This window comes from Strigops habroptila, chromosome 1 (assembly GCF_004027225.2).
Source record: "Strigops habroptila isolate Jane chromosome 1, bStrHab1.2.pri, whole genome shotgun sequence".
Classification (NCBI taxonomy): Eukaryota; Metazoa; Chordata; class Aves; order Psittaciformes; family Psittacidae; genus Strigops; species Strigops habroptila.
This window is the reverse complement of record NC_044277.2, coordinates 97,696,349-97,713,190: the sequence shown is the minus strand read 5'-3', so window position 1 is coordinate 97,713,190 and position 16,842 is coordinate 97,696,349. Positions and strand designations below refer to the sequence as shown.

The 16,842-nt window shown below is 47.0% G+C and overlaps 1 protein-coding gene across 4 annotated transcripts in view; it reads right to left on the bottom strand.

The window, feature by feature from the left end:
- The window catches only part of SCAP (SREBF chaperone), a 65,375-nt gene extending 49,887 nt beyond the window's left edge, over positions 1–15,488 (bottom strand). The window contains exon 1 of one of the 4 annotated variants that reach the window (XM_030492821.1): positions 15,285–15,488. The gene's annotated coding sequence lies outside the window, so the exon portion shown is untranslated. Of the gene's footprint in view, positions 1–2,032; positions 3,977–15,284 lie in introns of those variants that run through there. The other 3 variants (XM_030492814.1, XM_030492830.1, XM_030492837.1) reach the window with 3 other exon arrangements.
- Between the last annotated feature and the right edge of the window lie 1,354 nt (positions 15,489–16,842).

Genomic DNA, 16,842 nt, shown 5'->3' with positions numbered 1-16,842 from the left:
GATCATATGACTAAAGCTTGATTATTTTTTTCTGATGCCATGTTACACACATGTTTCTGTACTTTTTCAGGTGTACTAAAACCTCTGCCACACATACTTGCAGACGAGTATCTCAAGTAGCCAAAAACTCCTCTCACACAGAACCCTGCAGCTACAGAACAAGGGCTAAAGAGAAAGCACAATCATTTATTTGCTATTCATTCACAACACAAGACAGGCAGAGAGAATATTACATGCCCATGACACTTCCACAACCCCAGGGCCACCTTTTGCAAAGCTGAATCTTACCCTGATCAGAAAGCGGGCTATGTTACATACCACTGCGTATACTCCACGCTGACTGCTGGCATAAGACAAAGCCACTTTTCAACCAGAATGAAGCACCAGCATCAGTGGGTAACAGCACCCCATAATACCATCTGCTCCCTGCTGCCGCCTCAGTGTGTGTCAGCACAGCAGCTCTTCACCCAAACCCCTCATAAAAACCAAGTCTGGCACACCATAACGTCTAGCTAGCTGAAGGTAGGTCAGGCATTCCCATATCCCACCTGTCCAAGCACTGAGCAGATGATTCACTTTCTACTTCCAAAGCTTTTCTGTAGTGGGGAGCTTGTGGCAGTCAACTCTGCACCAGGTAACGCAGCTGCACCCTGGAGAACCTCACAGATACTGCAGCACCGTACAGTTTGGCAGGGACCTCTGGAGATCACGATGGTGATCCAAGGCAGGTTGACGAGGGCTATGCCCAGTCAGGTTTTCAGTATCTCCACCGACGGGAGAATCCACAGCCTCTCTGCAACTGGTTCCAGTGTTTGAGCAGCTGCCAAGGTGCCCCCCACAAGTCAATCCCCTGGCACACTGTATAAAGGAAGACACACACAGGAAGACTTGCACTGCCACTTCCCACACACAGCATGTTCATTAAGCACACATCTAATCAGTCTTAACATCACTCTTTTGGTAGCCCAGTCTGTGGTCCTACAAGCCTCACTAACGTTTGAGAACGATCGTGCAAGATCTCTGCGTACAGACAGCAACTTTCTCATCTCCACCTGCACCAGCACATGAGATTTGCAGCACCCAGACACAGAACCAGAACAGGCTCTTACATTTCCTACACTCACTAAATGAGTATATGACCAAGACAATCCAAACCAAGGCAGTATTAAACTGTGCCTCTAATGCAAGAAGAAAGAGAAGGCTATTTCATAGGATTATGGCTGCTGTAGCGATTATACTTTCTCGGAAAACTCCTCCTGTTGCTGCAGTTTGCTGGCTCTACTGCAAATTCCTACCAAAAAAAAACAACAACAAAAAACCCAAAAAACAAGACTGACCAGCAAAGGAAGAAATGTAGCATTTCTTCTTGCAGGAAAAACAAATTTACAGATGCTGAACAATACTGATTTCCCAAGACAAAAGCTTTTATCTCACTTAACAATAGCTACATGTCCCAAATTCTTCACATTTCTGCCTGAAAGCATTTTACAGCCTTCACAGAAAGCCTCCCTTTACCACTCAAGTGCAGGAAAATGCAGCTAATAGCAGCAGCAGCTCAGACAACACAAGCCCACTGTAAGCTTAGAGGCAAAATACCAAAGGTATGAAAACTTTACTCTTTATAATAAACAATAACCTGGTTTTTAAAGTATATTCAACATCCTGGTTTTCCATAAAGCATTATTGAATCAGGCCTTTGCAGTAGCTGTCATAAAACCATGACTGAGCTAGTGAAGACTTGGGGCGGGGGGGGGGGGGTGGGGAAGAGAGAGAATTAGGAGGAAAAAATAATCACTGTTTTGTAGTAATTTTTCTTGCACTTCAACACATAATTTGCTCCATCTCGCTGCCTACAGCAAAGTCCTGTAGCTAAATTTTTAACATGTATCTTATCGCAGCATTTTCCATTTAAAAGACCAAGCTTGGTTAAGCAGGAACAGACCCAACATGGTCCTTCTGTCCCCCTAAGCCCCTGCTACCAGCCACAGCATCCCCATTAGGACCTGACATTGCAGAACTGCCTGTGACATACCTGTTCTTGAGGGGAACAGTGCATCACATCACTGTAACAACTCCAGATCCAACACAGAATTTCTGAAGCCTTCCTGCCAAAGCTGTGTGTTCAGGGAAAGGACAGAGGAGGAATGGAAGGCAAAGAAAGAGTTTATTAAAAATTAGGATTGATAAAGTCCCACCCTGCTGTTGCCAACAGAGCAGATAAATCTGACTGCAGTTCACTCAGCACCTGAGGGCAAGGCGGGCATAGGGACCATTAGCAATAATTCACCCTCCCAATGCTGCAGTCATTTGCCACATATCCATCAAACCAACACGGGCCCCCTGGAGACAGCAGAATCAGAGCAGCAACCCTCTGCCCTCAGCTTACATGCCTATATGCCATCTCCCCTACATGGCAGCACTTCCACAGCCTTCAGGGGTATATTCACAGACACACACATGGCTACAGGTATTTCACGCATTCCTGGGCTACACTCAGAACACACAAAGCAGAAAATCAAGAGTGATCACCAATCACTGAGTCTACCGTCTGATTTACAGTCTCCACTTGACCTACAAACATCTCCCTGATCTTTTTCCAGTCCTCACTCCAGCCATGATTTCATGACAATGCCAGAAATTCAGCACCACAAACACCCCCCCAAAAAAAAGTGAAACCAAAGAGTTTCCCTGCAGAAGCAGAAAACAGCCAGATGTTGGATCAGACTCATGCCAGGAAAAAAAAGCCAAAGAGATTTTCTTGCCCTTTGTTGGGCTGTAGAGGTGTTCATAGCCTCAAGATGCTAGAAACTATCACCACTGCAACCCCCTCAGTAAAACGATGGGCGTCAGGTGCTGCAGGAGCTCTCTCATCCCAGCATCAGCAAAAGGGAAGGAAAAAGAGTAGGAAGAGAGGAACAGACCCTGGGAACCCAGTTGTCCCACTCTTCAGCAAGCGCGGATTCTCCTCCAATGAGGGCCAGGGATGAAGTGTTCTTCTGAAGATTTCAGAGGTGGGAAAACAAGAAATATGCTCAAGACACTAGCCTCTCTTCATAGAAATGCTACACAATCAGCTCTAACATCAAGTTCCTATTCTCCAGTTGCATTCCCATGGGAAGAATAATGTCCTTTGTACTGTGAAAGGACGCAGAGGTCACAGGGGAACAGAATACTTCCTATGGGAAAGTTGTGACCAGTGCACCAACCTCCTGCAGGCTGGTGTCCGGAATGGGTTAATCCTGACACTGCTCTTTCAGAAACAAGGCTCCAGAACAGCCTGAATGTTCTCAGTTGAGTATTCTTCATAGAAGGGTGCTTTTCATATTCAAAAGGTAAAAGCTCTTCAATAAATGAAATTTCAGGCTGCATTCTTTCCATTCCAGCGCTAAGGCCAAAACAGTATTTAAAGTCTGAACTGGGTTTTTGAACCAGATTTCAAAACACAAAACGTGCACCTAGCCTGGGATAACCAAACGGACACATCCTCAGCTCCAGCCTCACCTTCCTCTCGTCAGAAACAAACTAGTTTTGATAGAGCTGAACCTCCGAGTTCTCAGTAGTATAATTTAATAGTACACTATCACATTGCCAGGATCAAATATCCCCAACATCCCCTTCCCTTCTCATTTATCCTTCTCTGAAGACACCACAAAGCTCTTTGCACTGGTCTAACATTTGGACCTAGTGCTCTAAACTTGCCTGGCAACTCAGTTCCCCTCAGTCAACCCCAAAAAATAAACAAACCACCAAACCCAGATAAAAGCATGCTGCCAGGAACTCGAGAGGTTTAAAGATTAAGGAGTTACACGTATCTTGATAAAAAGCCTACACAAATTAACAAGAGCCACTCACTCCATTTTCACCCTTTTGCCAATTTTCCTCTCCCTACAATATCCATTTATGTTTTGAGAGTTTAAAAGCCCAGAAGTTATCTGAAATAGACCCCATTTTACAAGCAACACTGTCAGCCCCTTTAGGCACTGGAAGCTGCTCTAAGGTGCCCCCGGAGCCTTCTCTTCTCCAGCTGAACAAGCCCAGCTCTCTCAGCCTGTCTCCAGAGCAGAGGTGCTCCAGCCCTCAGAGCATCTTTGTGGCCTCCTCTGGACTCACTCCAACAGCTCCACGTCCTTCTTATGCTGTTGCCCCAGAGCTGGCTGCAGGACTGCAGGGGGGGTCTCACCAGAGTGGAGCAGAGGGGGAGAATCCCCTCCCTCGACCTGCTGGTCACGCTGCTGGTGATGCAGCCCAGGACACGGTTGGTTTCTGGGCTCAAGCGCACACTGCAGCCGGGTCATGGGGAGCTTCTCAGTGACCAACCCCCCCAAGTCCTTCTCCTCAGGGCTGCTCTCAATCCAGTCTCCACCCAACCTTCCAACAGTGCTAGAACCACCTTACTGGTGTGGATGAAATGACAGGATGTTCCACATGAAGAACCATAAAATACAGAAGTTTGGGATATATAACAAAAATAGAAAGCATCTAAATTTAGGAAAAAAAAAAAGCCTACAACTTCAAAGTTCACTCTTCTTTCTGCATCCAGCCACAGGAAGCTTACTCACTTTTTAAGTACACCGACAGCCTACCAAAGACAAGAACACATTTCCCCATCTCTCCTTCCTGACCACAGAGTTCTTGCCCAACCTCGTTCTTGTTAGCAACGATGTGGTCTCCACTTACAATTTACTACACAGCAAGAAACATGCTCATATGCGCCAGCTTCTCCCTTAAAATACAGCTTTAGACTGTTTTACCACAATTTATTACAATTTCAGAAATAGTATATATCTCGCACAGGGCAAGCACTGAGACACACAATAGAAAACCTGCAAAATCTGTTAGGATGAGGGTTGACCTAGAGATGTGGGATAGGCACCACAGAGAGAATGCCCAAATTAAATTCCCACTGTTGGCACTAAGCTTCCGAGCAGATTTTGGACAAAAGACTTGTCCTCTCTAGGCTCATTTCTCCCCACTCTGTAAAAGGAAAGTAAATTATACTGATTCCATTAAAATAAAAAAAAATACTGTGAAATATAAAATCAAGAATCACAATTCAAAAGCTGCTATTGTAAATATGAGGAAGATACACACTAAACATTTTTTCACAGTTTCACTAGAAGGTGCTTTTCTAATGAGCAGCATGCCCAGCAGGATGTCAATTCTCAACTGGGCCAAGTCTTGAAGCCCTCCAGAAATCAGCTGCTTTATCTGCCAGTGAACTACTGGGAGAATTTCTAGCTAAGGTGGATTTTTTCCACAATAACAATCTATCAGTTTCAGCTGTAACTTAATTTTAAAAGTGCAACCACAATGTCACATTTTTGCCAGGCCTTTGGCAACAGAGTATTAACCTCCTACTCTTATGAGATAAGGCAGCAAAAGAGACAAATCATACTGTAGTGTTTGGCTTTTAACGTAATTCTTGATTTTTTTACTATAGAAAATAGACATTTATTTAGAGAAATAGTCCACAGTTCTAATACTTTAATTAAAACTACTTTAAGGATGATCAGGGGGCTGGAGCACTTCCCATGTGAAGACAGGCTGAGAAAGCTGGGATTGTTCAGCCTGGAGAAGAGAAGCTGCGTGGAGACCTCATAGCAGCCTTCCAGTATCTGAAGGGGGCCCATAAGGATGCCAGAGAGGGACTCTTCATCAGGGACTGTAGTGATAGGACAAGGGGTAACAGGTTTAAACTTAAACAGGGGAAGTTCAGATTAGATGTAAGAAAGAAGTTCTTTACTGTGAGGGTGGTGAGGCACTGGAACAGGCTGCCCAAAGAGGTAGCAAATGCTCCATCCCTGGCAGTGTTCAAGGCCAGGTTGGACAGAGCCTTGGGCAACATGGTCTAGTGTGAGGTGTCCCTGCCCATGGCAGGGGGGTTGGAACTAGAGGGTCTTAAGGTCCTTTCCAACCCAAGCCATTCCATGAGTCTATGATTCTACAAGGAGTTTCGGAAAGGTTATAACCTCTCAAGTGCCATGCAGTACACAAACTTTAAACAACAGTAGTTAGAATGTCTTTTGAGAAAGACTTTTTCAAATGCCTCATAAACCTCCTCCCCTTCTACTGGTGAAGACTGTACCAACCTCTAAAGTGGCAATTCTTTCATTTTATCCAAAAAGAAAATCAAGTTCAGGACTTGCCATCCACCACACTGGTCAGCTTACACTGAACTTCTCCATCAGTAAGATCAACACAAATTCATTATTATTCAGTCCACTAAAGGGTCTTCCAATGTTATTTTTGCCTTATGGTTAGTTCTGTAGCTGGTACCACTCACCCAAGCTCGGTGCATGGGTGGTGGCTTTAGTACACTTCTCCGCACCAGCATGCTCACGGCAGGACCAGGCTGTGGTGTGATTCCTTACAAGGTTCAACAGAAATTAAAAAGAGCAAAGATTCGAGCTCTCAACTGGTCAGACAGCATTAGGTCTGATTTCCTTCACGCATGGCACCACTTCAATGGGATCAGACCTAAGGAGTACTGGAATTAACTCTGTATTTAGAACTCCCAATGAGCAAAGCACACAGAAGCAGGTTTGGACAGCGGCTCTGCTTTTACAGAAAATCTCATTTGACAGCTGAAGTTATATCTTTCCACAGATAACAGAGTCTCAAATAAAAACCCACTGCTTTGCATAACAGCAAAGGTGAAAAAAAAGGAGTGGGGGGAGAAACCTACATTAAAAAGTGTGTTTAAAAAAAACCTGAAGGGGAATTAGAAGAGGAAGATGTCTGAGGTGACAGAGGCTACTGAGAGGAAGCTCGGAAGAAGTGCCTGTCACGTATCAAAAATAAAAATCAGCAAAGAGTTGAAGACCTGCCCAAATGAGGAAAATAAGAGGTTCTTGCACACTGTGTATGAGAACATTGCACAGCAGGTCTAAAAGGAGCCTGAGGAGCTGCTGGGAAGGGGCATTAAGAACGAATAATAAATGGTAACTCAGACATTATAAGCAGCAAGTCCTGCAGAGAGGTTGTAGGGCCAACAGATGATCAGAATAGATCTGAATAGAGGGAGAACATAAAGAGAACAGAAAACCATAGAAGAAGAGATGGAAGGTGTCAGCTTCACAAATCTGTTAGCTTGACTTCTCCAGGGGAATAAACAAGCACATAGATCAGATATGATCCAGGAAGACTGCCTAGACTACTAGAAACATGTTCCAGAAAACTCCTTACAGAGGACTTTATAACACAAGTGTGATTCTTTTAATCAGACAGTCCCACAGGGAATGGTGCTGTTAGACATATTTACAACTTCCCTGGAAAAAAGGTGCAATGTTGACATAAATAACACTTTCAGTTGCCTCTTTCATGATGGCAAAGATCAGGGGGACTGAAGAGCTGGCAGAAATAATTCCAGATAGCAAATGACCAGGTAGCAAAAATGACAGATCAAGTTCAATGCCTACGAATGGTAGGTGATGCATACGGAGAAAATAATGTTAATAATGTTAGGTAATAATGTTAGGTACACAGGAATGCATTCTCATGTTCTCATGAACAAGATCCTGGGGTGCTAATCATTAACTCTCTGAAAACGCGTACTCAATGCAGTCAGAAAAAGCAAACTGTGTATTAGCAATTGTCAAGAATGGAAGGGGGAAAAAACAGAGATCATTACGTTGATACATAAATCTGTGCTATGCACAGCCTAATTGCTGTAACACAGTTCTGGTCATTCTGCCTCCTCATCTCAAAAAGGGCAAGCAGAAGAATTATAAAAGGTACAGAGAAGTTCACAAGGATGATCAAAGATACAGAGCAGCTTCCATAAAATAAAAAAGCATGGGAAGACTTTTCGCTCTGGAAAAGGTTTCAGCAGCAAATGGATACAACAGATGTCTCTAACAGAGGTGATCAGAGGAAGCTGAACGGGGGAGGGCTGCCTCTTTCAGACAAGAATAATTCAGCATCAGATGAACCAATAAAGCAGCAGCTCAAAATAAACACTCAGTTAACCTGAGGAAAGCCCTATCCCAGGTCACTGTCCATGTCACACAGGTTAAAGAAGCAACAGACAAACTTTTGGCTTGAGAAACCCCTCGGCCACAAGCCACTTCTCTTGAACTGGCTGCCAGGATCCAACATACTTGTCTTGTTTGCACACTCTTCCCCTGCACTGAATACTGTCCACACTCAGAAACCAGATACTGACCTAAACAGGCCACCAGGCTGACCCACAGCTGGCCTTATGCAATGCATCTCACGTGATCTCTCTTGTAAGAATGTGCTTCTTTTTGTTTATCCATGTAGCTGCTTTATGACAAATGGCTAGGGAATCGCTTTCTCCTAAAAATACCAAAGACTGATGCAACATCCATGTTCAGTTACACATCAGGGCTTTTCCATCACATCCAGCTACTGCAAATCCACCTTTCACCTCCACAGGCACTGAGGAATTCTATCAACTTTTCACCCCCTAGCTGCTCGGGAAGTTCCTGACGCCAGCTGCAGAGAAACTAACTCCAGCATACAAACAGTAACCAGCAAAGAGCATCTCTGACCTTTTTTAGGATATACCTTGTCTCTATGGTGCACTCATCAGACACCTTAAACCCATACCGTAAAATTTCCTAAGCCTGAAGAAAATCCATGTCCATAACAGTAATATGAAATCCAAGTGTTAATTATAGGGTATTTACCTTCTTGTACGTCTTAAACTCCATCGTCGTAATATGAAGTAGCTGTGCCTAGACTTGTACTTCCTCCTGAACACAATGTCAACTGCCTGGCTCATTCTGTAACCAGCACTGCAGATTAAATACCACTGCAGGGATTCTTGCGAGATCTATGAGAGGAGCACACTAACAGCTCACCCAGCACAAACCTGCAGCATGTTCCTCTTTGTGCTATGGCTACTGTTTCTACTAATGCCCTTTTCTACACCTCTCTGCAAGATCGAGTTTAACATCTGAGCCCACACCTCTTCTTTGTGATACAAAATATGTACAGTGCTTTTGGATGATCTACATGGACTTGTGGAAAGCATTTGACATTGTAACACACAATATCCTTGTCTATAAACTGGAGAGGCATGGATTTGACAGGTGGACCACTCGGGGAGTAAGAAATTGGTTGTCATATAGCATATTTGTAGTCCTTCCCTGCTTTGTGCTATTTACCACTTGAAGTCTGTTCTACCACGTCAGACAGGAATGAAAACCTGGAGTCCTCACCGTAACCCTTCAGTCCAGCCTGCTGTTTTAACGAGAGCTTTACTGGTACTTGGAGTATGTTCACCGAACCATGTCTGTATCCATCATGCTGTGGCACCTCCTCAGGCTTTTTTTATTTTTTTAAATCTCACCTTCTTGAGAATCTCACTAGGACAAAAATCAAAAGCTCACTGACTTCCAGATACGTGGAAGCTTTTGCTTCCCAGCCAGGAACAGAGCTGACACCTTATCCTAGAAAGAAGTAAACTCGTTTTGCCAAGGAAGTACCTGTGGCAAGCCAGTGCTGGCTGGTACATGCCCCCTATAATCTTGCAGGTGCTTATAAATCAGTTGGTTACTTGCTGCAGGATTTTGAGGTGTCTGCTACTCCCGATTCTCTTCTTCCCACCCTTTCAGCTACAGAAACCGCTCGCTCTTCTCCAGTCTTTCAAAACATCACCTATTTTCCATTTCTAAAAAGACGCCTACTAAAGCTTTTAAGGGGTTTTTTTTAGGCTGTACTTTAAGTACATATAGACAAAAATATCTCACTTAAATGACTGCTGCAAACCTGCTCTTCATTTTTTCTAGTCTGTCATTAGCATTTAGTTGCTCACCGGCTGACTGTGGTCTTCAGTAACCGTCAAAAGGTATTGAACACTTCAGTTTCAGTGACACACAGAATCAGAGACTGGTTTGGGTTGGAAGGGACCATAAACCTCATCCAGTTCCAACCCCCTGCCATGGGCAGGGACACCTTCCACTAGAGCAGGTTGCTCCAAGCCCCGTCCAACCTGGCCTTGAACACTGCCAGGGATGGGGCAGCCACAGCTTCTCTGGGCAACCTCTCTGTCAGTTTAAAGCCATTCCCCCTTGTCCTGTCCCTACCTGCCTTTGTCAAAAGCCCCTCTCCAGCTTTCTTGTCGGCCCTTTTATGTACTGGAAGCTGCTCTAAGGTGTCCTTGGAGCCTTCTCTTCTCCAGGCTGAACAAGCCCAGCTCTCTCAGCCTGTCTCCATAGCAGAGGTGCTCCAGCCCTTGGAGCATCCTCATGTCCTCCTCTGGACTCGCTCCAACAGCTCCACATCTTTCTTTCGTTGGGTGCTCCAGAGCTGGACACAGGACTGTAGTGGGGATGCTCAGTCTTTTTTTTTCCCTCAACAGTTCTGCTGCTGCAGTTACTCATTTACCTCATCAACCAAGTATCTGAACCGAGCATGACTTCTTTCCTGATTCTTTATCTATAGCTAGGGCTCCTTTCCCCGCAAAGGATACATTTCCTGATTCAAAACTCTCCTTTGGGACAGAAATACGAATTAGTGGTTAATAACCTGTCTTTAAAACAAAAGCCTATTTAATTTAGGCCCATACATCCTGACTGTATGGTTTTCACTTTTATTTCTCAAATAGATGGTCTTGTCTGTATATCTGAATAACACCTTCTGCTGCAACTATTTTTTAAGAGATTGTGCCACAATAAATGGTTAACATCCACACTTCATGCAACAGTTTTACAGGAAAGTTAAAGCAGGCAATAACATTTTCAGACATACCCATAACAGGCAAACATACTCCTCAAAAGGACACCTGACTCATTAGCAGCCACACCACCGCTGCTGATGGTCAGGTCGCCACTGCAGCCCTGGGTGCTACCGATGTAGCATGTTTCTGAAACCCTTCCCAGGTAAACCACGTCTATGTAAACACTTCTAGCAAGCTCCTGCATTTTCCACGTACTGCTCCACCTCCCCATGCAAAGGCGCAGTCCCTCCGCTGTGCAGACACTGGTTCTGGCTCTGATTTCAGCAGAGGAAGGGCACAAGAGCTTTTACAGGTACTCTCCTTCTGCTGAAATCTACATTGCCAGAAGGGGCTTGAACCACCTATGTTCATTGCAACTTTTGCATCATCACTAATTTTCACCACCATTTTCATTGCTTTGGCCATCGCTGTTGATGCCACAGTAGTATTTTTGGTTTACCAAGATCACAGCCTACATTGGGTCAATTTGCCTCCTTGAAGAAAATTTCCCCTTAAAAAGCCTCAAAAATCACTTCTGAGTAAGCCGCTCTGTCACATTAAAAATACTCCACTGTAACAAAGACTGGCAGGACTTTCCCGACTGACTAACTAGAGTTTGATCAAACCAAGTTTATGTGTTAAGTACTATTGCTTTCCTGAAAAATACGCTGTGGAAACATATAAAACAAAAGTCTTCCATTTCCAAAGGACTTCGTTTGTGTGGTACCAGTTGGGTACCATCTGTCAGCTGTCAAGCAAAGGGTTTTGAAACTTCTGGGTTTTGGCAGAAAAAGAGAAGTCTACCTGTGGCTTTCCAGGGAAACACACTTCCTTTTCCACACAGACCCCCTTCTACAACTCCCAGACATTAAAGCTTTAGTGGTGTTTTCACTCTGACCCACTGATGCTGGGAAGTTTTGGCTGTGTCAGTCACCTACTTAAGAGGGATCCTCTCACAGGCAGGATGCTCACAGTAACAGAGATAAGGGAGATGATGAACACAGCTCTGATCGCTTAGTCGATGAAACAGAAAGCAAAAATTAGAGACATACATTTCGGCATGTATTTCCCTGCATTGTCCCCTCAAAAATAAAAGCACCAAACCTTTAATCAGAAAAGTTTCCATCATAAAGGAGTCTGCGCTTTGAGATCGTTCAGGCTTGTAAAGGCACAAGGGAACACAAGCACCTGTAAGGTGACTCGCTTGCCCGGGGTTGATTTTCAGCAGGTTCTAGGTTACAGAAGTAACATTTGGTAAGGCTGAATTAGCAAACTAGCAGGAGTTCCCATATCCCAGAAGGAAGCTTTTGTCATCTCTAGCATCACACAGAACTAAATATTTTTCTTTCTAATACTCACCAGTTAGAAACCCAGGATCAGCAAATCACTAAGCTCTTTCTTCCCAACAATGAAACAATCCCAAAACTACCCTGTTAGACAACGAGTCTGAAAGTCTGACTCGGACATTGTCTTTTGAAAACAAACCAACTATTATTCCCATGGCATCTTTATCACAATGGCCCATACAAGATTAATTCAGTTTTTTACCAAAGCAATGCAACCCTCCTCGCCTCCTTGTTCACCACCATGCTCTCACTGAGCTGAAACTCACTCTTTCATTGGCAGGAGCCTTAGAATTTTATTCTCTTCCCAAGGAAACCCAGTTATTCAGAAAAGACACCAGCTATTCGGAAACACCAGGGCTATGTCCTCACCTAAGGACACAAATTAAAAGACTAACTTGAAGACAACCACCTTTAAGCCCCCATTCCTCCACCTTCTTTTTGGTGTTTTGGTTGTGAACAGTAATAGCTTACAGACATTGAAACAGAAGGCTGCACTGCCACAGAACTGCCCAGTGGAAGTTCCTTCAGACCTTTCCTTCTCACCCTTTAATGCACCATATAAGCTTCAAATAAATTATAACACGAGATATCACAGCTAAGGAATGCTTGTAAAGCTCAGTCTACATCTATCTCCAATCTCGTTTTATACTCAAGACTTAAGTTCCTCATGCCACGCGCCCTCAGTTCCTCCTTGCTCATGCAGCACCACACCACCAGAGGATTGTGCTGCTCATCGTCAGGCCTCCATGCTGCCACAGCACGATGGAGAAAGTCTTCTGTAAAATGGGAGAGAGCTGCCTGCAGCTCCCTGGAAAGTCAGTCAAAGTCAGTTCCACGAGCGTGGCATAGGAAGTCAGTCACAGTGAGAATAGAAAGGAGGATTCCCAGGTCACAAGATCATAGAATCCTAGAACAGTTTGGGTTGAAGGGACCTTAAAGCTCCTCCAGCTCCATCCCCCTGCCACAGGCAGGGGCACCTTCCACTAGAGCAGGTTGCTCCAAGCCCCGTCCAACCTGGCCTTGAACACTGCCAGGGATGGGGCAGCCACAGCTTCTCTGGGCAACCTGTGCCAGGGCCTCACCACCCTCACAGGGAAGAACTTCTGCCTCAGATCTCATCTAAATCTCCCCTCTGTCAGTTTAAAACCGTTCCCGTTGTCCTGTCACTACCTGCTCCTATAAAAGATCTGCTAAAACTGCTGTACCGTTGCTGCTCCGCTTCCACTCGTTACCTACTGCATTCCACTATACAGAGGTAAAACTATATTTGTGTGTCAAACTGTACTTATTCTATTTTTTAAACTCTGCTCATCACAGAGGGGAAAACACAACAAAACAAAACTTTTCTACACACAATAATACGAACTCTGACAACAGCCAGGCCTAGCAACCCCCTGAATGAAAGTAACATTGAAGACCTCAACAGCTGAATGCTTGACAAATTCATACATCCCTGAGATTTTGACACTTCAAAAACTTAATGCTCCTGAGATGAAACCTGATTCCTCTTTGATCTTTGATTTGAATCATATTTAGACAAATAAATGGCACTGCAGTGAGTTAAGCTTTATAACTGGAAATACCAAGAGGAACTGTTCTGGTGGAAGGACTCAGGGGCCAACAGCACAGCTCTCACTGTGTCACACGTTCAATGAAAATCCCAGGGTGGTTTCCTTTCTTCTGAATTCGAGCCAGGTAATCTCCTTTCTGCATTACACAACAGCTCGTGTAATCCTAAATTTATCACACTAGCACACTGTCATAACAGTTCTGGGCTTCACAAAGAGTGAGATCATGCCTCATTTTTGCCCTTTTCACGAAAGGAAACTTAATTTGTCTTTCAACAACCCTGGGAAAATAAGCAGACATTGCATTGAGGAAATTTTGGCACTAACGCAGCATTTTTTTCCTTGAGATTCTCCCAAACACAAACCTACAACTACACCACTTCAGGATTCAAACAGCTCCTTGCTCAATATATCAGAAAATAATCTCAAAACATTCATTTGGTCTCATGCAAGGAAGTTGATCCCTAAATATCAACCCAACTCCACAGAGCAGGGTGATTAGCAGAGCGACAGGTACGTGCAGCATCACACTGTCACTGCACAGTGAAGTCCCCGTAAAACCAAAGCAGCAGCACAGTTCTGGTTCCAAAGAGGTCGGTCACGACCTACCAACACACCACACAAACCTGGCAGAGTATTTTACTCCACGTTTCAATCACCCCCTTCACATACGCAAGTCATTTTTCTTCCTTCTTTTCTATGAAGCGTGTTCTGATTCTGCAGCAGGTGATTCATTCCTTCCTTCATTCACCTCCTTCACTGATTCAGTCCCATCCCACCAGCCCCACCAAAACTTTCTGCATCCCTTTCAGACACACTTCCTCCCACTTTCCCCCCTTCCCTGCTCTCCTCCAGCACACCAATACCTCAGCCTGATGACTCCCACTTTCCTAAGTAGTAAACACTCTATCTTGATCCTGATTCCTCTGGAATCCTCCGGCAGGCAGAGCAGTCATGACTCTTAGCAGCTCCTCTGCACAAGCACCCAACCTCGACCCTCCCTCCCTTCCCACCACCACCACTTGCTTCTTCCTCCTCAGGCACCAAGCAGGGAAGGGAATCACTTCATCAGCGTATCTCGGGAAAGCACCTTGATCTTTGCTAACGAGAAAAATTAGTATTTGCTCTTTCTGCCTGCACCCTCACTCGATTACTTTCATTAGAAAACACATTTATAAAACAAAACGCAACCACAAGGAAGATATTCACCACACTCCACAGCCAAACCCAACCGGCACCTGAAGCACCACAGGCTGGGGGGGGGGGGGTAAGGACCCAGCGGGCCCCTCCGCACCCACCAGCCGCCTTTGCGCACCCCGAATTCCACATACAAAACACCCACCAGGGGAGGGGACCCCCCATTCCCGGCTGAGGGGCCTCCCTTCAGGCTTTCCGCGGAGGAGAGGCCTGAAGGCCGCGGTTCCCTAAGGAGCAAGAGGTGGGGAATGCGGGCGATCGTTAAAGGGCGTTAAAGGGGGAGCAGGATGGGGAATTTGGGGGGGACGGGAGGGAGGGAAAAGGGGGTGGACGCGGCGGCGCGCGCGCTGCCCTCACCCACGCGCGCGCTGCCCGGGGGGACGGCGCGCGCCCAGGCCCGGCGGGAACCGAGCCGCAGGCGGTGGGCAGCGGGGGAAGGGGTGCTGCGGTGCCCATCGCGGACCGATCGCGCTCGCCGGTGCCTCTCACCTCACCTCACCGGCGGCTCCTCCTCACCTCCGACCTTTGACCTCCTCACGGCCGCTCAATCCGCTTTGTCGGTTTGTGGTGGTTTGGGGGTTTTTTTTCCTTTTTTATTTCCTAATTTACCCCGCGTTTCGGTTTATTTTAAACCTCCTTCTTCCTAATCCTAAACCCTCACCGCTCGGCCGGTCGCTCCCGATCCGGTTCTCCCACCCCCTCCCGCCCTCCCCCCGATGCCGCCGCTGCTGCTGCTGCTGCTGCTGCCGGGCCCTACGCGCGAACGTACGCAGGCCACGCCCCCCGCCTCCCTTAGCCACGCTCCCTCCCAGGGACACGCCCCCTTCTGACCCCAGGTCACGCCCCCAGCGGGGCGGGGCCGCCACCGGTCATGTGGAGGGGCGGAAGCGGCTTGGTGGTGGTGGGAGTACGTGGAGCGCGGAGGGAGGGGAGCGGGGTCAAGACCGGGAGCCGGGGTAACGGAGCCCTGGTGCACAGAGAGGATCGCACCGGGAACCGGCTGACATGGAGTTAAGAGGGGAGAGAGGACCCGGACGCGGGGCAGTGGCGGGGCTGAGGGGGGGCGTGCGCTAGGAGCCCTGCGGCACAGGCTGGGTGTAGCGGCTGAGAGGGAGGATTGAGCTCCAGGAGAGCCGGGGCACTGCGGGGAGAGTGGACCTGGAGGGAGGACGTTGTACTGAGAGCCCTGAGGCTCGGTGCAGGGGATGGAGGGGACTCAGACACGTTCCCGGAGCTCCGTGGAATGGGAGTAAGCCGGACACCGGGGGTACATGGCTTGGGCTGGGTCAGAGGACTGCTGCGCTGGAAGGAGAGCAAGAGCAGCAGGACAAGGGGAAGGGGCAGGTGGTACCCTGAGGCCAAGCGATCTTTTCTTTTTGTTAGGAATGTCCACACTGCTCCTGCCAGCACAGCCCTGGCATGGGGTGGATGCCACACAGTGTGGGTATAAGGTGCCTGCAGGGTCAGGGCTTTCCCCATGGCACCAGAGCAGAGTCTCTGGCTTCTTTTTCCCCTGGTGTGAAGAAAGCCGTGGGCAGGCCGAGAACTGCAGCAAAGGATTCAGCAGCTCTGGCCCTGGTAAAGCCAGAGTGGGCCAGAGGACAGCAGCCAGGCTACCACTGCTCCACAGCCAGCCAGCCCCATGCCGGTGCTGCCAGCCCTGCCATCACCCCCCAGCACAGCTCCTGGCTGCCAAACATCACTCCTGAAATCCAGGGGGAAGCCCTGCAAGGAAGGAGGCAGTGTCAGAGAGGAAAGTGGCCCTGAGAAGACAGGTCTTAGCAGGAAACCAGAGTGAGAAGCAGGAAAGGAGCAGAAATGGGACAAGGGAAAGGCAGCCCCTGCGTGTTCATCTCCAGGGACTGAGCACCCTCCACAAACCAGCTTTTACGGAGCCTGTCTTGCAGCTGTCAGGCTCCGGTGCTTTCCAACAGTCTCTGCTGCCGGCAGCCCTGCCTGATACCACCACATCAACCCCTCTCCCAGGGGCCTGCATCCCATCTCACCAGTCCCAGCCTCGGTGAACCTTTCCCAGCTTGCTGCCTGG